Source organism: Hyperolius riggenbachi, chromosome 9 (genome assembly GCF_040937935.1).
Source record: "Hyperolius riggenbachi isolate aHypRig1 chromosome 9, aHypRig1.pri, whole genome shotgun sequence".
NCBI classification, from domain to species: Eukaryota; Metazoa; Chordata; class Amphibia; order Anura; family Hyperoliidae; genus Hyperolius; species Hyperolius riggenbachi.
The window spans coordinates 150,120,484-150,141,626 of NC_090654.1; the positions used below are offsets into that span (position 1 = coordinate 150,120,484).

General features: G+C 51.5%; 1 protein-coding gene across 1 annotated transcript in view; it reads right to left on the bottom strand.

Moving 5' to 3' along the window:
- The window catches only part of DMC1 (DNA meiotic recombinase 1), a 561,673-nt gene that overhangs the window by 423,974 nt on the left and 116,556 nt on the right, over positions 1 to 21,143 (bottom strand). The window lies entirely within an intron of this gene.

Here is a 21,143-nt window from a genome sequence, read left to right on the forward strand (position 1 = left end):
GGAAATCACAATTAAGCGGGCGAGGGTCGAGCGGCATGATCGGGCCAGCTGAATATTATCAGCTGGCCGGATCAGCTGGTCGATACACGGTACAGAAACGTACCGTGTATCCCCAGCATTACAGAACTGAACTGTTGTAAAATTTGTTCTTCAACAGCATAGCTAAATTTGTAGCGTAATAATAGCTAGTGGCGCATGGCAGCAGCACATAATTCTGCAGACCCTGGCGGTGGGAACACAGACAGCAGGAGGTGAAATGTGGCAGCAGGAGGAGGAGTGACGTGTGGCAGCAGGCAATGTAATGGGCCATGGTACCTAGCGTTGGTATCATGGCTGTAATAATAAACACCATACAGCAGGAGGTTCTGGACAGCAGTCGTGAAGCCCACATTGTGTCCAATACACAACTGGGACAGCACAGTTTTCAACCCAGACACCTCAGAATAATTTTTTTTTACAAAAAATTGGAGCTATTGTAGTGGCGTAATAGCAATTGGCGCATGGCAGCAGTGCATAATTCTGTGGACCCTAGCGGTGGGAACACAGTCAGCAGGAGGTTAAATACAGCAGGAGGAGGAGGAGGAGTGACATGTGGCAGCATTGTCCCTAGCGTTGGTACCACGGCTGTAATAATAAACACCAACAGCAGGAGGTTCTGGACAGCAGTCGTGAAGCCCACATTGTGTCCAATACACAACTGGGAAAGCACAGTTTTCAACCCAGACACCTCAGAATGTGTTTACACAAGAACAGAAATAGTAGCTATTTTGAGGGTGTGTTAAATAGCTAGTGGCAGCCAGCAGCGCATAACGGAGTGGACCCTGGTGGTGGTGGTGGGAACACAGACAGGAGGTTTAATGCAGCAGCAGAAGGACATACATGGCAGCAGGCAGCCTAGGCCATGGCACCTAGCGGTGGTAACACAGCACCTAAAGAAAAACCAGGCCAAATTTGCAGGGGCTGAAGTTTGATGATGTTAAAAAATAATTCCCAGGCACCTCATGTCCTCCTGTCACCGACAACAGGTGCGTGGAATGTGCCTTAAATCCAGGCCTGGTTAATCTTCAGGAATGTTAGTCTGTCCACGGACTTAGTGGACAGACGAGAGCGCTTCTCCGTGACCACGCCACCGGCCGCACTGAAGCACCTCTCTGACAGCACGCTGGAAGGGGGGCAAGACAGGACTTCCAGGGCGTACTGCGCCAGCTCACTCCACATCTACATGCGCTCTACCCAGTACTCCAAGGGGTCCACAGGCTCCTCGTCACCGGTTTCAAGCCTGCTGAAGGACCCTATGTAGTCGTCCACCATCCGGGTCAGGCGCTGCTTGTGACTTTGAGAGGAGGATGCTGCTGCGTGCTGTACCGTCAGGTAGAGTGCCTTTGTCGAGGTCTCCTGGGCACCTGATGCTGCTGCTGGCTGCAGGCACCGGCTGCTGTGCTGGCTGGACAGGGACAGAGGGGGTGGAAGGCTGGGGGAAGGCTTCCTCCAATCGTCGAACAAGGATCTCCTGCAACTCCCTTGTTCACTGCTCACGGTCTCCAGCAGGCAGGAACTGAGCCACCTTCCCCCTCAACCGTGGGTCCAGGATCATGCTGATGCAGGCGTCCTCCCTCGCTTGCATCTGCTTAACCCTGGGGTCTGTGCGCAGGCACCACAGCATGTGCCTTGCCATGGTAAACAGGGCAGTCCGTCCAGCAGAGACATCAGGGTCAGTGGCCTCAAGTTTGCTGTCCTCCTCCTCCTCTGGCCCCTAAGCCTCTTCCTCCTCTCTCTACCCTCTCACCACTGCTGCTACGCTCCGCTGTTCCCCCTCAACAGCAACATCCAGAACCTCCAACTCCTCCTCATCCTCCTCCTCCAACGACTCAAATTCTTGCGCAGAAGTGGACTGCGCAGGCGGCTGCTGTTCCAGCTGCTTCAGGGCCTCCTCTCCCACATCCATCAAATCGCAAAGTGCCCTCTCAAGCAAACAAACAAAGGGCACCCACTGGCAGAGGGAAGCCCGTTCCTCACTCACCAGGTTGGTTCCGTGCAGGAAGGGAGCCAACACCAAGCAGACCTGCTGCATCTGCCCCCACTGCGCGTTGGAGAGGAGCTGGAGTTTGGTGGTGCCGGCGACAGTGGCCTCAACGATGTAGCGGTGGACAGCCCTCCTCTGCTCAACCAGCCGCTCCAACATCACCAGGGTGGAATTCCAGCGAGTTGCCACATCGATGACAAGGCGGTGTCATGGCAGGCCTTTGCGCTGCTGAATGTCGCCAGGCTTGCTGCGGCAGCGGCTGAGCGACGGAAACTGCAAACAATTTTCCGAGCCGCTTCCAACAGATCCTCCATCCCCGGTAGGTGCGCATGAACTTCTGCACCACCAGGTTCAGAACATGAGCCAAGCAGGGGACGTGGCTCAAGTGTCCCCTGCTGATGGCAGCCAGCAGGTTTGCCGCATTGTCGGACACCACCAATCCGACTCTCAGGCCTCTGGGGGACAGCCACATCTTCTCCTGCTCCCTCAGGTAGCGGAGCACGTTAGCTGCTGTCAGATTGTTTTTCCCCAGGCTGACCATCACCAGCAGCGCTTGGCAGGGGCAGGCCTTAACGCTGCTGTTGATGTGGGGTCGCTTGGCGGTGGGAGCTGCTGCTTCTCCCCTGACCCTGCGTGGTGGCACCACATAGAGGACAACTGGTGCCATTGCTGCTGCTGATGCGCTCGAGGATGGACCTGCTGCTTCCTCGCTGGCGCTTTCCACCAGGCTGACCCAGTGAGCCGTGAAGGACAGGTAGCGGTCTGTCCCAAAATGGCTGCTCCAGAAGTCCATGGTGATGTGGATCCGCTCACTCACGGCGTGATCGAGCGAGCGGCCCACGTTCGCCATAGCAAACCGGTACAGTGCTGGGATCGCCGTGCGGGAGAAGTAGTGGCGGCTGGGGATTTGCCACTCCGGGATCCCAAACTGCAGGAGCATTCGCATGTCACTCCCCTCCTGCACAAAGGAGTATGGCAGGAGCTGGGAGCACATGGCCCGGGCAAGCAACCCGTTCAGCACCCGGATGCGCCTGTTGGTGGGAGGCAGAACCATGGTCTGGTGGTGTTTGCCTGCACGGGAGGATGAGGAGGCCACTGTGGAGGGAGCAGATGAGGCCACTGAGGACTGGCTGCCCGGGGGGGGGGGGGGGGGGTACAGTGACTTTATGCACTCCTGCTGCTGATGCTGGATGAGCAGGAGGGTGGGATGCTGCTGCTGAAGTCTGTACAGTGGCTGTCTGGCTCTGACCACTGCCTGCGCCACTGTCATTCACCTTCATAAAGTCACTGTAGTCCTCAAAATGTTTTGTCTCCAAGTGGGTCTGCAGGCACGAAGTACCCAACTTGTTGAGATCGCGACCTCTGCTCAGGCGGGCACTGCAACTGTGGCAAACGGCACGGGTCTTGTTGTCTTCGTACACAGTGAAGTACCGCCAGACTGGGGATTTTAACTTGCCCTTCCCGCTTCAGGGCTGAGTAGCTTTTTTGGCTTTGGAGGGCTGTTTTTTTTTTTTGGGAGGAGCTTTGGTGCGGGTGGTGGTGGTAGCGGATGAAGCAGCAGGTTGTGGATCCTGCCTTCCACGCCTTGTGCTGGCCGCCTTGCTGCTGCCGCGCCTCTGTGCCGGAGACGCCTCCTCCTCCTCCGATGACTAGAGGTGTACCGAACGGTTCGCCGGCGAACGGTTCCAGGCGAACATTGGGGGTTCGCGTTCGCCTGCGCCAGGCGAACTTTTCCGGAAGTTCGATTCGCCCCATAATGCACTATGAGGGTCAACTTTGACCCTCTGCATCACAGTCAGCAGGCACATTGTAGCCATTCAGGCTACAGTAAGCCCTGGAGCCCCACCCCCCCCTTATATAAGGCAGCCTCCGGCGGCCATTACAGTCACTCGTGTGCCTGCTAGAGAGAGGAAAGGGACAGCTGCTGCAGACTTTTTCTCTTAGGGACAGATTAGTTAGGTTCTAGGCTGCTTTGCTTGTTCCTGACTGATTAATATTGCTTTTAAAGCACCCAGCAACAGCTCTTTTCAGAGCTCAACCTGTACATTTTTTTTTCTGACACTTTTGTTGCATGCACAGCCTTGATAATTGATAGTGTGTGTGCCACTGCCAGCAGCCCAGCACATTCAGTGACTGACTGCCTGTGTGTGTGACAGGGAGCTGCACATTGTACTACCCAGTACTGCATATACCCCAGTACCTGTTGTGTTTACTTAACCCACCTCATCACTGCATATACCTAGCTTTGTGTTGAGTGAACCCAGCTCACTGCATCTAACTACCCAGTGCCTGTTGTGTTTACTTAATCCACCTCATCACTGCATATACCTAGCGTTGTGTTGAGTGAACCCAGCTCACTGCATCTAAGTCTAACTACCTGTTGTGTTGAGTGAGAACCCACCTCACTGCATCTTAAGTACCTTTACTGTATACTGTTCAGTGAACCCAGCTCACTGCATCTAACTACCCAGTACCTGTTGTGTTTACTTAACCCACATCATCACTGCATATACCTAGCGTTGTGTTGAGTGAACCCAGCTCACTGCATCTAACTACCTGTTGTGTTGAGTGTGAACCCACCTGGCCACCTCACTGCATCTAACTACCTGTTGTGTTGAGTGTGAACCCACCTGGCCACCTCACTGCATCTAACTACCTGTTGTGTTGAGTGAGAACCCACCTCACTGCATCTTAAGTACCTTTACTGTTGAGTGAACCCAGCTCACTTCATCTAACTACCTGTTGTGTTGAGTGTGAACCCACCTGGCCACCTCACTGCATCTAACTACCTGTTGTGTTGAGTGAGAACCCACCTCACTGCATCTTAAGTACCTTTACTGTTGAGTGAACCCAGCTCACTGCATCTAACTACCTGTTGTGTTGAGTGTGAACCCACCTGGCCACCTCACTGCATCTAACTACCTGTTGTGTTGAGTGAGAACCCACCTCACTGCATCTTAAGTACCTTTACTGTTGAGTGAACCCAGCTCACTGCATCTAACTACCTGTTGTGTTGAGTGTGAACCCACCTGGCCACCTCACTGCATCTAACTACCTGTTGTGTTGAGTGAGAACCCACCTCACTGCATCTTAAGTACCTTTACTGTTGAGTGAACCCAGCTCACTGCATCTAACTACCCAGTACCTGTTGTGTTTACTTAACCCACCTCATCACTGCATATACCTAGCCTTGTGTTGAGTGAACCCAGCTCACTGCATCTAATTACCTGTTGTGTTGAGTGTGAGCCCACCTGGCCACCTCACTGCATCTAACTACCTGTTGTGTTGAGTGAGAACCCACCTCACTGCATCTTAAGTACCTTTACTGCTGAGTGAACCCAGCTCACTGCATCTAACTACCTGTTGTGTTGAGTGTGAACCCACCTGGCCACCTCACTGCATCTAACTACCTGTTGTGTTGAGTGTGAACCCACCTGGCCACCTCACTGCATCTAACTACCTGTTGTGTTGAGTGAGAACCCACCTCACTGCATCTTAAGTACCTTTACTGTTGAGTGAACCCAGCTCACTGCATCTAACTACCTGTTGTGTTGAGTGTGAACCCACCTGGCCACCTCACTGCATCTAACTACCTGTTGTGTTGAGTGAGAACCCACCTCACTGCATCTTAAGTACCTTTACTGTTGAGTGAACCCAGCTCACTGCATCTAACTACCTGTTGTGTTGAGTGTGAACCCACCTGGCCACCTCACTGCATCTAACTACCTGTTGTGTTGAGTGAGAACCCACCTCACTGCATCTTAAGTACCTTTACTGTTGAGTGAACCCAGCTCACTGCATCTAACTACCTGTTGTGTTGAGTGTGAACCCACCTGGCCACCTCACTGCATCTAACTACCTGTTGTGTTGAGTGAGAACCCACCTCACTGCATCTTAAGTACCTTTACTGTTGAGTGAACCCAGCTCACTGCATCTAACTACCTGTTGTGTTGAGTGTGAACCCACCTGGCCACCTCACTGCATCTAACTACCTGTTGTGTTGAGTGAGAACCCACCTCACTGCATCTTAAGTACCTTTACTGTTGAGTGAACCCAGCTCACTGCATCTAACTACCCAGTACCTGTTGTGTTTACTTAACCCACCTCATCACTGCATATACCTAGCCTTGTGTTGAGTGAACCCAGCTCACTGCATCTAATTACCTGTTGTGCTGAGTGTGAGCCCACCTGGCCACCTCACTGCATCTAACTACCTGTTGTGTTGAGTGAGAACCCACCTCACTGCATCTTAAGTACCTTTACTGCTGAGTGAACCCAGCTCACTGCATCTAACTACCTGTTGTGTTGAGTGTGAACCCACCTGGCCACCTCACTGCATCTAACTACCTGTTGTGTTGAGTGTGAACCCACCTGGCCACCTCACTGCATCTAACTACCTGTTGTGTTGAGTGAGAACCCACCTCACTGCATCTTAAGTACCTTTACTGTTGAGTGAACCCAGCTCACTGCATCTAACTACCTGTTGTGTTGAGTGTGAACCCACCTGGCCACCTCACTGCATCTAACTACCTGTTGTGTTGAGTGAGAACCCACCTCACTGCATCTTAAGTACCTTTACTGTTGAGTGAACCCAGCTCACTGCATCTAACTACCCGGCACCTGTTGTGTTTACTTAACCCACCTCATCACTGCATATACCTAGCCTTGTTTTGAGTGAACCCAGCTCACTGCATCTAATTACCTGTTGTGTTGAGTGTGAACCCACCTGGCCACCTCACTGCATCTAACTACCTGTTGTGTTGAGTGAGAACCCACCTCACTGCATCTTAAGTACCTTTACTGTTGAGTGAACCCAGCTCACTGCATCTAACTACCTGTTGTGTTGAGTGTGAACCCACCTGGCCACCTCACTGCATCTAACTACCTGTTGTGTTGAGTGAGAACCCACCTCACTGCATCTTAAGTACCTTTACTGTTGAGTGAACCCAGCTCACTGCATCTAACTACGCAGTACCTGTTGTGTTTACTTAACCCACCTCATCACTGCATATACCTAGCCTTGTGTTGAGTGAACCCAGCTCACTGCATCTAACTACCTGTTGTGTTGAGTGTGAGCCCACCTGGCCACCTCACTGCATCTAACTACCTGTTGTGTTGAGTGAGAACCCACCTCACTGCATCTTAAGTACCTTTACTGTTGAGTGAACCCAGCTCACTGCATCTAACTACCCAGTACCTGTTGTGTTTACTTAACCCACCTCATCACTGCATATACCTAGCCTTGTGTTGAGTGAACCCAGCTCACTGCATCTAATTACCTGTTGTGTTGAGTGTGAACCCACCTGGCCACCTCACTGCATCTAACTACCTGTTGTGTTGAGTGAGAACCCACCTCACTGCATCTTAAGTACCTTTACTGTTGAGTGAACCCAGCTCACTGCATCTAACTACCCAGTACCTGTTGTGTTTACTTAACCCACCTCATCACTGCATATACCTAGCCTTGTGTTGAGTGAACCCAGCTCACTGCATCTAATTACCTGTTGTGTTGAGTGTGAACCCACCTGGCCACCTCACTGCATCTAACTACCTGTTGTGTTGAGTGAGAACCCACCTCACTGCATCTTAAGTACCTTTACTGTTGAGTGAACCCAGCTCACTGCATCTAACTACCTGTTGTGTTGAGTGTGAACCCACCTGGCCACCTCACTGCATCTAACTACCTGTTGTGTTGAGTGAGAACCCACCTCACTGCATCTCAAGTACCTTTACTGTTGAGTGAACCCAGCTCACTGCATCTAACTACGCAGTACCTGTTGTGTTTACTTAACCCACCTCATCACTGCATATACCTAGCCTTGTGTTGAGTGAACCCAGCTCACTGCATCTAACTACCTGTTGTGTTGAGTGTGAGCCCACCTGGCCACCTCACTGCATCTAACTACCTGTTGTGTTGAGTGAGAACCCACCTCACTGCATCTTAAGTACCTTTACTGTTGAGTGAACCCAGCTCACTGCATCTAACTACCCAGTACCTGTTGTGTTTACTTAACCCACCTCATCACTGCATATACCTAGCCTTGTGTTGAGTGAACCCAGCTCACTGCATCTAATTACCTGTTGTGTTGAGTGTGAACCCACCTGGCCACCTCACTGCATCTAACTACCTGTTGTGTTGAGTGAGAACCCACCTCACTGCATCTTAAGTACCTTTACTGTTGAGTGAACCCAGCTCACTGCATCTAACTACCCAGTACCTGTTGTGTTTACTTAACCCACCTCATCACTGCATATACCTAGCCTTGTGTTGAGTGAACCCAGCTCACTGCATCTAATTACCTGTTGTGTTGAGTGTGAACCCACCTGGCCACCTCACTGCATCTAACTACCTGTTGTGTGAGAACCCACCTCACTGCATCTTAAGTACCTTTACTGTTGAGTGAACCCAGCTCACTGCATCTAACTACCTGTTGTGTTGAGTGTGAACCCACCTGGCCACCTCACTGCATCTAACTACCTGTTGTGTTGAGTGAGAACCCACCTCACTGCATCTTAAGTACCTTTACTGTTGAGTGAACCCAGCTCACTGCATCTAACTACCTGTTGTGTTGAGTGTGAACGCACCTGGCCACCTCACTGCATCTAACTACCTGTTGTGTTGAGTGAGAACCCACCTCACTGCATCTTAAGTACCTTTACTGTTGAGTGAACCCAGCTCACTGCATCTAACTACCTGTTGTGTTGAGTGTGAACCCACCTGGCCACCTCACTGCATCTAACTACCTGTTGTGTTGAGTGAGAACCCACCTCACTGCATCTTAAGTACTTTTACTGTTGAGTGAACCCAGCTCACTGCATCTAACTACCTGTTGTGTTGAGTGTGAACCCACCTGGCCACCTCACTGCATCTAACTACCTGTTGTGTTGAGTGAGAACCCACCTCACTGCATATAGCTAGCATACCCCCGAGATGGACAAAATGGACAAACCAGGTAGAGGAAGAGGTAGAGGCAGACCCAGAGTAAGGCCACCAGGCATCGGCAGGTCTGTGGCTGTGCGAGGTGGTGTTGCTGTGATTTCATGCGGACCTGCCCCAAAATACAGTGCTCAGAAGAAGGCACGTGCCATCACTTCCCAAAATCATGAGGAGGTGATTGAGTATTTAACACAGAACACCTCATCTCCCGCAGCCACCAGCGCTACAACAAGCACCACATCCGCTGCATTTGACACTTCGCAGGAGTTATTTGGTGGTGGTGGTGAAATCACTGATTCCCAGCCACTACTGCAACAACAACAAGAAGGCGCAGGTACACCACCTCATACGTCTGAGTAAGGTGGCGATAGTATGGACGTAACGTGTGTGGATGGGGATGATGGTGGACCACCTGAAGTTGGTGCACTTGAGGAGGTGTCTGAGGAAAGCGCAGCTGGCCAGGAGGATTATGATGACGATTATACGGATACCACATATGTTCCCGGTAGAGGAGATGACCAGGGGTACAGTTCAGAGGAGGAGTCAGAGAGGAGTAGGAGGAGACGACTCCATGATAGAAGCAGAGGGAGCTCGTCCTCAGAAACAGCTGGGGGCAGTGTCCGGTGCCATGTATCGCCAGCTATGGCCAGGGAGCACACATGCCCTTCAACGTCAGCTGCTGCTGATACCACCGTAGCGCCATCACCCCAGGGGGGCTCAGCGGTTTGGAAATTTTTTCACGTGTGTGTCTCAGATCGGAGCAAAGCCATCTGTTGTCTCTGCCAGCAAAAATTGAGCCGTGGAAAGGCCAACTCTCACGTAGGGACAAGTGCCTTACGAAGGCACCTGGAGAGAAGGCACAAACAGCTATGGCAAGAACACCTGAGTAAAAGCAGCACTCCTCAAAAGACAAGCCAAACTCCTTCTCCTCTTCCTCCTTCAGGTGCATCGTCTTCATCCACTTTCTCCCTTGCACCTTCACAGCCACCCTCCTCCACACTGCCTCTTCCCTTGAGCGGTTCCTTCTCCTCTGCCCACAGCAGTACGCAGCTGTCCGTGAAGGAAGTATTTGAGCGGAAGAAGCAAATGTCTGCCAGTCACCCTCTTGCCCAGCGTCTGACAGCTGGCGTGGCGGAACTATTAGCTCGCCAGCTATTACCATACAAGCTGGTGGAGTCGGAGGCTTTCCGTAAGTTTGTGGCCATTGGTACACCGCAGTGGAAGATACCAGGCCGCAATTATTTTTCTCAAAAGGCGATACCCAAACTGTACCGTGCAGTTGAGAGGCAAGTGGTGTCATCTCTGGCACACAGCGTTGGGTCAAGGGTCCACCTAACCACGGATGCCTGGTCTGCCAAGCACGGGCAGGGCCACTACATTACATACACAGCCCATTGGGTCAACCTGGTGACCGATGGCAGCAAGCAGGGAGTACGTGGCTGCGCAGAGGACCGACTTGTCACACCTCCACGGCTTGCAGGTAGGCCTCCAGCCACCTCCTCTCCACCTGCTATCACCGCTTCGCTGTCGTCATCCTCCTCCTCCTCCTCCTTGGCTGGTGCCGCCATCTCTTCCCCAGCTACACAGCCCCAGCACCCCAGGGCCTATGCTGCATGCCAGGTGCGACGGTGTCATGCAGTGTTAGACATGTCTTGCCTGAAAGCGGAGAGTCACACTGGAGCAGCTCTCCTGGCTGCTCTTAACAAACAGGTGGAGCAATGGCTGACCCCGCACAAGCTTGAGATCGGCAACGTGGTGTGTGACAACGGCAGCAATCTCATTGCTGCGTTGAATTTGGGAAAGCTGACACACATACCCTGCATGGCACATGTGCTTAATCTGGTCGTGCAAAGATTTGTGTCCAAGTACCCAGGCTTAGAGGACGTCCTGAAGCAGGCCAGGAAGTTGTGTGGGCATTTCAGGCGCTCTTACAAGGCCATGGCACGCTTTGCAGAGATTCAGCGTAGAAACAACTTGCCGGTGAGACGCCTGATTTGCGATAGCCCGACTCGCTGGAATTCCACCCTGCTGATGTTCTCTCGCCTGCTAGACCAGGAGAAAGCCGTCACCCACTACCTGTATCATTACAGTACAAGGACACAATCTGGGAGGATGGGGATGTTGTGGCCCAACAACTGGACACTGATGCGAAATGCATGCAGGGTCATGGAGCCCTTTGAGGAGGTGACCAAACTGGTGAGTCGCGATGAGGGCACCATCAGCGACTTGATCCCCTACGCCTACTTCCTGGAGCGTGCCGTGCGTAGAGTGGTGGATACAGCTGTGGAGGAGCGTGAACAAGAAGAGTTAGGGCAGCAGGATTCATTGGAGCCATTTACACACGAACCCGATGTTTCCACAACACCGGCGGCAGCACAGAGGGGGGACGAGGAGGAAGAAGAGGAGTCGTGTGGGGAAGGAGAGGAGTCAGACTCTGATGATGGTGATGATGAGGAAGGTGTTTCTGTGGAGGAGGAAGAGGCGGCGGAAGGAGAACAACCGCGGCAGCCATCACAAGGGGCTTCTGCTGCTCCACGTTCCCGTGGTATTGTTCGTGGCTGGGGGGAGGAAGAGGAGTTGCGTCCCGTCACTGAGGAAGAGCAAGAGGAGATGGAGAGTACCTCTGCATCCAGCTTTGTGCAGATGTCCTCTTTCATGTTGTCCAGCCTGTTGAGGGACCCCCGTATCAAAAAACTCAAGACGAATGATCTGTACTGGGTGGCCACGCTACTAGACCCTCGGTACAGGCACAAAGTGGCGGACCTCTTACCAACTCAACAAAAGGCGGAAAGGATGCAGCACTTGCAGAACAAGCTGTCGATGATGCTTTATAATGCGTTTAAGGGTGATGTGGCTGCACAACGCAATCAAGGTACCACTGGCAGTAACCCTCCTCCTCCCAAGTCCACGCAGGCAAGAACAGGACGCTCCAGCGATCTCAGGGTGATGTCGGACATGCGGACGTTCTTTAGTCCAACTCCTCGCCATAGTCCTTCCGGATCCACCCTCCACCAACGCCTGGACCGGCAGGTAGCCGACTACCTGGCCTTGAGTGTGGATGTAGACTCTGCGAAAAGCGACGATGAACCCTTGGACTACTGGTTGCGCAGGCTTGACCTGTGGCCAGAGCTGTCCCAATTTGCCATACAACTTCTCTCTTGCCCTGCCGCAAGCGTCCTGTCAGAAAGGACCTTCAGTGCAGCTGGAGGCATAGTTACTGAGAAGAGAAGTCGCCTAAGTCACGACAGTGTTCAGTACCTGACCTTTATCAAAATAAATGAGGAATGGATCACGGAGGGCTACTGCACGACCGAAGACTAAGTCAGTCCACTCCCCACACACAGCATCTCTGCCTGCAGGCCGCTTGACTGCCTTCTCCGCCACTACCAACAGGGTCCAGGACTCTAGGCGGATTCCTGAATTTTTAAGGCCGCTGCTAGCAGCGGCCGCTACACTACTTTTTCTGGTGCGTGTACATGTGCCCATCCCCCTTCGTGATCATTACCTTGCCGCGGTGAAGGGGCTTGCGCATCACAATGAAGCAATGACCGCCGGCTATTTGAGTGTCTCGGGTGGGGGTGGCACACAAAAGATATTAAGGTCGTTGCTTCATTGTGGTCAGACCAAATTTGATCAGCTGGAAAGTCACTGTTCTGTCATTCAGCTACATCAGCCGGGCAAGCATATGGGCTGAAAAGCCACCATCACCTGCACTCTCGTCACGGTGCGCACCAGTCCAGCACGGCCGTCACTACACAAACGGCTGTTTGCAGTCACTGCATACCTTTCACTGCATCTGTGACTGCACATTATACCTGGCAGTCAGTGCATAACTTGCACTTGAATGGATACACTTTCAAACAATTTAAAAATACAACCATCTAAACTTTCAAACAATTTAAAAATACAACCATCTATCATTTTCAAAAAATTTAAAAAAAGGGCAAAAAAACTTGCCCTCTGTAAAACATTCTTGGCAAATGCTTTCGACTTGGTTTGTCTTCCGCTGGCTCAAGGGTCCATCTGACCACAGATGCCTGGTCGGCAAAGCACGGTCAGGGCAGCTACAGCATGGGTCTCAGCAGGCTCCCACTTCGGGCCGGAATCCAACCTTCATTCCCCGCGGTGACAATGGCAGACTTGCCCTCCATAACGGATTCCCGTTAAAGGATTTAAAGTTAGTTCATTTCAATTAGGGCCGCAAAAGGTCCTCCTGAGTCCTGTATTGTTATTTTTGGTCACTACCTCGGGGCGGGCGTGCATGCCTGCCTGCTTCCCTCCTTGCCTGGATGTGTGATGGTAGACGTTGATCAGGCTCCAACTCCGGAACGCAATACAAGAGGAAGCTCGTCCTCAGAATCAGCTGGGGGCAGTGTCCGGCGCCATGTATCGCCAGCTATGGCCAGACAGCCAACATGCCCTTCAACGTCAGCTGCTGATGCCACCGTAGCGCCATCAGCCCAGGGGGGCTCAGCGGTTTGGAAATTTTTTCACGTGTGTGTCTCAGATCGGAGCAAAGCCATCTGTTGTCTCTGCCAGCAAAAATTGAGCCGTGGAAAGGCCAACTGTCACGTAGGGACAAGTGCTTTACGAAGGCACCTGGAGAGAAGGCACAAACAGCTATGGCAAGAACACCTGAGGAAAAGAAGCACCCCTCAAAAGACATGCAGTGGAGAACAACCGTGGCAGCCGTCACAGGGGGCTTCTGCTGCTCCACGTTCCCATGGTATTGTTCGTGGCTGGGGGGAGGAAGAATGGATATACTTTTAAACAATTTAAAAATACAACCATCTAAACTTTCAAACAATTTAAAAATACAACCATCTAAACTTTCAAACAATTTAAAAATACAACCATCTAAACTTTCAAACAATTTAAAAATACAACCATCTATCATTTTCAAAAAATTTAAAAAAAGGGCAAAAAAAACTTGCCCTCCGTAAAACATTCTTGGCAAATGCTTTCGACTTGGTTTGTCTTCCGCTGGCTCAAGGGTCCATCTGACCACAGATGCCTGGTCTGCAAAGCACGGTCAGGGCAGCTACAGCATGGGTCTCAGCAGGCTCCCACTTTGGGCCGCAATCCAACCTTCATTCCCCGCGGTGACAATGGCAGACTTGCCCTCCATAACGGATTCCCGTTAAAGGATTTAAAGTTAATTCATTTCAAATACACAGCAGGGCCTCGAAAGTCCGCCTCCTGTATTGTTATTTTTGGTCACTACCTCGGGGCGGGCGTGCATGCCTACCTGCTGCCCTCCTTGGATGTGTAGTGGTAGCCGTTTCTCAGGCTCCACACTGGATTCCATCCCTCATTCCCCGGCCATTACCCGGGGTCACAAATGACAGACTTGCCCGCCTCCATATGATTCTCGTGAAAGGAATGTGGTGTCATCTTTGCCCGCCATAACTGGTTCTCGTTAAAGGATTTAAAGTACATTCATTTCAAATACACAGCAGGGCCTCGAAAGTCCTCCTCCTGTATTGTTATTTTTGGTCACTACCTCAGGGCGGGCGGGCGTGCATGCCTGCCCGCTGCCCTCCTTGGATGTGTAGTGGTAGCCGTTGCTCAGGCTCCACACCGGATTCAAACCTCTCATTCCCCGGCCATTACCCGGGGTCACAATGGCAGACTTGCCCGCCTCCACAGGATTCTCATTGTAGCGGTACTGAACAAGTACACAGCAAGTAGAAAATGTAAATTAAAAACAAAACGTAAGCTTTTTAACAATGCCATGGAAAGTTGAGAAGGAAGTCACACATTACCTGACATCACTGAGTGAGGAAGAGCAATCACGCCATGTTGCGCAGTAGTCCAGCATGGCCGTCACTACACAAACAGCTGTTTACTGTGCGTTACACAGTGAGTTTGGTGTGTCAGTGTGAAGCAGTACTCTAATTACACTCCCTGTTTGATGTATACACATGCAAGATGTTTGAAAGCACGTTAGGCCTGCAATTTAGCATTCAATGTGATTTCTGCCCTTAAAACGCTGCTTTGCGTCACATCCAGATTTTTCACCGGGACTTTTGGCATGTATCCCACTCCGCCATGCCCCCCTCCAGGTGTTAGACCCCTTGAAACATCTTTTCCATCACTTTTGTGGCCAGCATAATTTTTTCTATTTTTCAAAGTTCGCCTCCCCATTGAAGTCTATTGCGGTTCGCGAATTTTTCCGCGAACCGAACCTTCCGCGGAAGTTCGCGAACCCGGTTCGCGAACCGAAAATCGGAGGTTCGCGACATCTCTAACGATGACGTGCTGCCTTCACCCACCTGTGCTGGTGGTGGCACATAGGGACGGTCCCCCACCTCATCATTATCATCATCCCCAAACATCTCCTCTGAGCCCTCAACCAACTCCTCTGTCCCAACATCCCCTGCATCAGGCCCCTCCTTCTCCTCCAGAAATTCCACTTGTTGTGCGCCGCCAACAACAACCTCCTCCACCTCAAACTCCTCCTCCTCGCATTCCCCCAACATGTCCTCATCATACTGGCAAAGGACATCCATCAACTCGCTCGCAGTCCCGGGTGTAAAAAAGCGCACTCAGTGAGGGCAGGCTGGCCGCTGGGGTCGACGTGATCTCAAGCGGTGGTGGAGGGCGGCTGCTGCTGCGGACCGGAGTGCTGGTGGTGGCACTGATGTCACTGGCGCTGGCGGTCTGGCTGGAAACGGTGGCTTGCTGCTCCGCCATCATTTCCACCACAGCCTGTGCCTGACTCTCCGGGGACGATGACCCAAGGCAAAGATGGGCGCAACAAGCTGCTGCTGCGCCTCTGCTCCCTCCTCCAAAACTCTGCGGTCAGTGGCTGGCGGCGGACCAGTCACAGACCTGCCGGCAGTTGCTTTGGCAATGGCGCTGCCTCTCCTGCTGGTGCCTTTACCTCTGCCAGTCATCGTACAATTATACAAATAGTACAGTAAGAAAAAGAAAAAAATATATATGTAGAAAGGGCGGGAAAGGGTGTAAACTTTAATAAAGAGTCTGGGTTGGTGGGTGAGTGACCAAAAAAAAAGAAAGGTTTAACGCTGCTGTTGATGTGGGGTCGCTTGGCGGCGGGAGCTGCTGCTTCTCCCCTGACCCCGCGTGGTGGCACCACATAGTGGACAACTGGTGCCGTTGCTGCTGCTGATGCGCTCGAGGATGGACCTGATGATTCCTCGTTGGCGCATTTCACCAGGCTGACCCAGTGAGCCGTGAAGGACAGGTAGTGGTCTGTCCCAAAACGGCTGCTCCAGGAGTCCATGGTGATGTGGATCCGCTCACTCAGGGCGTGATCGAGCGAGCGGCCCATGTTTGCCATAGCAAACCGGTGCAGTGCTGGGATCGCCGTGCGGGAGAAGTAGTGGCGGCTGGGGATTTGCCAAACTGCAGGAGCATTCGCATGTCACTCCCCTCCTGCACAAAGGAGTATGGCAGGAGATGGGAGCACATGGCCCAGGCAAGCAAACCGTTCAGCACTCGGATGCGCCTGTTGGTGGGAGGCAGAACCATGGTCTGGTGGTGTTTGCCTGCATGGGAGGATGAGGAGGCCACAGTGGAGGGAGCAGATGAGGCCACTGAGGACTGGCTGCCCGGGGGGGTGGGGGGGAGCAGTGACTTTATGCACTCCTGCTGCTGATGCTGGATGAGCAGGAGGGTGGGATGCTGCTGCTGCTGAAGTCTGTGCAGTTGCTGTCTGGCTCTGACCACTGCTTGCGCCACTGTCCTCCACCTTCATAAAGTCACTGTAGTCCTCAAAATGTTTTGTCTCCAAGTGGGTCTGCAGGCACGAGGTACCCAACTTGTTGAGATCGCGACCTCTGCTCAGGCGGGCACTGCAACTGTGGCAAACGGCACAGGTCTTGTCGTCTTCGTACACAGTGAAGTACTGCCAGACTGGGGATTTTAACTTGCCCTTCCTGCTTCAGGGCTGAGTAGCTTTTTTGGCTTTGGAGGGCTGTTTTTTTTTTGGGAGGAGCTTTGGTGCGGGTGGTGGTGGTAGCGGATGAAGCAGCAGGCTGTGGATCCTGCCTTCCACGCCCTGTGCTGGCCACCTTGCTGCTGCCGCGCCTCTGTGCCGGAGACGCCTCCTCCTCCAATGACGTGCTGCCTTCACCCACCTATGCTGGTGGTGGCAGATAGGGACGGTCCCTCCGGAAATTCCACTTGTTGTGCGCCGCCAACAACAACCTCCTCCACCTCAAACTCCTCCTCCTTGCATTCCCCCATCATGTCCTCATCATACTGGCAAACCACATCCATCAACTCGCTCGCGGTCCCGGGTGTAAAAAAGTGCACTCAGTGAGGGCAGGCTGGCCGCTGGGGTCAAAGTGACCTCAAGCGGTGGTGGAGGGCGGCTGCTGCTGCGGACCGGAGTGCTAACACAGTACTGAAGCTAATAAACTCAACGACTAACAATAGTAGAAATTAAGTAAAGTAGTACGTAGGTAAATAACAACTAACTATAATCTCTAGTAGTAGTATTGTACTAGACTAGTAGTCGATAACTGACGCGAGTGACCGACAGTGGCAATCAAAATCTGTCACACACGGACGCAATCAATAGGGTCAGGCAGAGATGTGACAGGCAGTCACAGATCACAACAGATGCCGCCCTCTGTAAAGTAACTAACACAGTACTCAAGCTAATAAACTCAACGGCTAACAGTAGAAATTAAGTAAAATAGTACGTAGGTAAATAACAACTAACTATAATACCTAGTAGTAGTAGTGTAGTAGACTAGTAGTCGATAACTAACGTGTGTGACTGAAAGTGACGATCAAAGTCTGTCACACATGGACGCAATCAATAGGGTCAGGCAGAGATGTGACAGGCAGTCACAGATCACAACAGATGCTGGCCTGTACAGTAACGAACACAGTACTGAAGCTAATAAACTCACAGACTAACAGTAGAAATTAAGTAAAATAGTACTATCATCCCTAACCTACCTAAGCAAGTAGTAGGCTATGGCTTCCTAGGCTAGCAGGCCTAGCATACACTACACTAGCTGACTGAGGTGCTAGGATGAGAGTGTGGGGTGCTAGGAGCAGAGTGTGAGGTGCTAGGAGCAGAGTGAGGTGCTAGGAGCAGAGTGAGGTGCTAGGAGGAAAGGGTGGGGTGCTAGGAGCAGAGTGAGGTGCTAGGAACAGAATGCAAGGTGCTGGGAGGGGGGTGCTAGGCGGAGTGTGTGGGGTGGTAGAAGCAGAGTGTGAGGTGCTAGGAGCAGAGTGTAAGGTGCTAGGAGCAGAGTGTGGGGTGCTAAAAGGAGAGTGTGGGGTGCTAGGAGGAGACTGTGGGGTGCTAGGAGGAGACTGTGGGGTGCTAGGAGCAGAGTGTGAGGTGCAAGGAGACGTGTGTGGGGCGCTAGGAGCAGAGTGTGAGGTGCTAGGAGCAGAGTTTGAGGTGCTAGGAGCAAAGTGTGGGGTGCTAGGAGCAGAATGTGGAGTGCTAGGAGGAGAGTGTGGGGTGCTAGGAGGAGAGTGTGGGATGCTAGGAGCAGAGTGTGGGGTGCTAGAAGCAGATTGAGGTCCTAGAAGCAGAATGTGGGGTGCTAGGAGGAGAGTGTGGGGTGCTAGGAGCAGAGAGTGAGGGGCTAGGAACAGAGTGCGAAGTGCTAGGAGGGGGGTGCTAGGAACAGAGTGTGGGGTGCTAGGAGCAGAGCGTGGGGTGCTAGGAGCAGAATGAGGGGTGCTAGGAGCAGAATGAAGGCACATTGAGGGTAAAAAGAGAGATGCAGCAGGCAGAAATTGTGCCATACTAAGGATGTGGGGGGAGGGCAGACAGTGTGGACTGACAGTGAATGCAGTATGTCACTTGTCACCAAAAATTATATTTCTGCAAATACAAAACTGAACAGGTGGGTTTTCAGTCTGGATTTAAACACGACCAGATATGGAGCTGTCCTGATCTGCTGAGGTAAGGAGTTCCATAACATAGGAGCAGCATGACAGAAGGCTCTGGGACCAAAAGTTTCTCAGTGGACTCTGTGTATGACAAGATTATTAGAACCTGTGGTTCTGAGATTGCAGGGATTGCTACGCAGCTGTAACATTTCTTTCATGTATCCAGGGTCCATATTATGAAGTAATTTAAATGGCAGTAGGGCGATCTTGAATAGGACCCTCCATTGTATAGGTAGCCAGTGAAGGGAGTCCAGGACTGGTGTTATGTGGCAGTGATGGGGTTGGTTGGTTGGTTAACAGTATTCTGTATCAGCTGTAGGCGGTACAAGTCCTTTTTGGAAGGCCGGTGTAGAGAGCATTACAGTAGTCCAGTTGGGATGTAATGAAGGCATGGACTAAGGTTGGCAGATCTTCTGGGGGAGTGAGGTGCTTGATTTTTGCAATGTTCTTCAGGTGAAAGTAGGATGATTTCACCACAGCAGAGATGTGAGTTCTGAAGTTTAAATCCTCATCAATTAGAACTCCCAGGCTACTCACATGCTCAGAGCTGTGTAGATCCGTGCCTTCTATTCCCAGTCGTGAAGACTGCAAATTAAGTTCTTTTGTTTTCATGTGCTGCCCTCCGATCATAAGGACTTCAGTTTTATCTGCATTTAGTCTCAGCCAGTTGTCACTCATCCATTGCTGTAGTTCGGCTAAGCAGGCATTTATAGTTGGTGTTGGGTCTGTCACACCAGGCTTGAAGGAAAGATATATTTGGGTGTCGTCAGCATAGCAGTGGTATGTCAGGCCATGTTTTTGGATTATCTTTCCAAGCGTTAACATGTAAATTGTGAAAAGGAGGGGAGAAAGGATTGCACCCTGGGGCACCCCATACTTAAGTGGTACAGAGGTGGACCGGAAAGGCCTCATAGACACTTTTTGGATTCTGCCACTCAAGAAGGATTGGAACCACTGAAGAACAATGCCATCAATGCCACAGTATTCCTGTAGCCTACTTATCAAGATTACATGGTCAACTGTGTCAAAGGAAGAGAAAGGTCTAGCAGTCTCTTGCCATGAGCAGGTGGGTGCAGATTTGCATGAGGGCAGTTTCAGTGCTGTGATGTTTCCTGAAACCAGACTGGAATGGGTCATAACTGTTGCTTTGTAAGGTTTTGGCTTCTACCTGGAGGTATACAGCTTTTTCAATTACCTTACCCAGAAAGGGGAGGTTATAGTCATTGCATCTGGGTCCAGGGACGTTTTTTTGAGGAGAGACCTGATGATTGCTTCCTTCAGTAAAGCAGGAAATATTACCAATTGTAAGGAGCAGTTTACAATTTTTAGGAATACCGGTAAAAACAGATCGGGGCAGCTCAACATGAACTCTGTTGGGCCAGGTTCCAGGTCACAGGTAGTTTGGCGTAGGTGAAGGAGGATGCTTGATGTGACTTCTTCATCAAGTTCCTTGAAGCTTGTCCAAGGAGATACGGTGTCTCTGCTAATGGTCTTTGGTGATATATTAGGCTCAGATGCTGTAAGTTGGATGGCGGACTGTATATTGGTGACTTTGTCTGAGAAGAAATGGGCAAATTGGTCACAGAAGTCCTTTGAAATCTGAACATTACATTTTTGGCATCCCGACATTTTGGCATGCCGGGTCGCAGATTTTTTTCCACTGTGTGGAACTGTTGGGCTGGTTTGTTAACTGCATTTGCTATCTCATGTGATAGAAATTATGACTTTTTCTCGGTGATTACCTTTTAATAGTTCTTCAAGTGGATTAAGGCATGTTTGTCTTCTGGGGACTGAGATTTACTCCACAGTCTTTCAAGTTTTCGGCCTTGTCTTTTCAGCTCTTTTATAGAGTTATTAAACCACTGTGCATGATGGTGTGGAGTAAGATATTTGGTGAGCAGAGGAGCAATGGTCTCAATGGTGGAGGACACACATTTGTTGTATATGTTACGGCCAGAACCCGAAGTTTGGCCACTTCTAGTTCTGGCCGGCCACTTCAGGTTCTGGCCGGCCAATGCGCGAAGTGGCCGCTGCGCTGCGGCCAATGTTAGAAATGGATTGATTCCTCTGAGGTTAATGTATCTTCTGGCCGCAGCGCAGCGGCCAAACGTATAACAACTTCGTTAATTTATTGCAATTCAGCCGGCGGCAATGTAACAATTCAAGCCGCCGGCTTTTTCTCTGCCTCTCTCTCCTTCTCCCCCCCGCCTCTCTCTCCTCCTTCCCCCCGCCTCTCTCGCTCTTCTATGGGCAGCCGGCGGGGACACGCGTGTCCCCCCTCCGGAGTCGTTC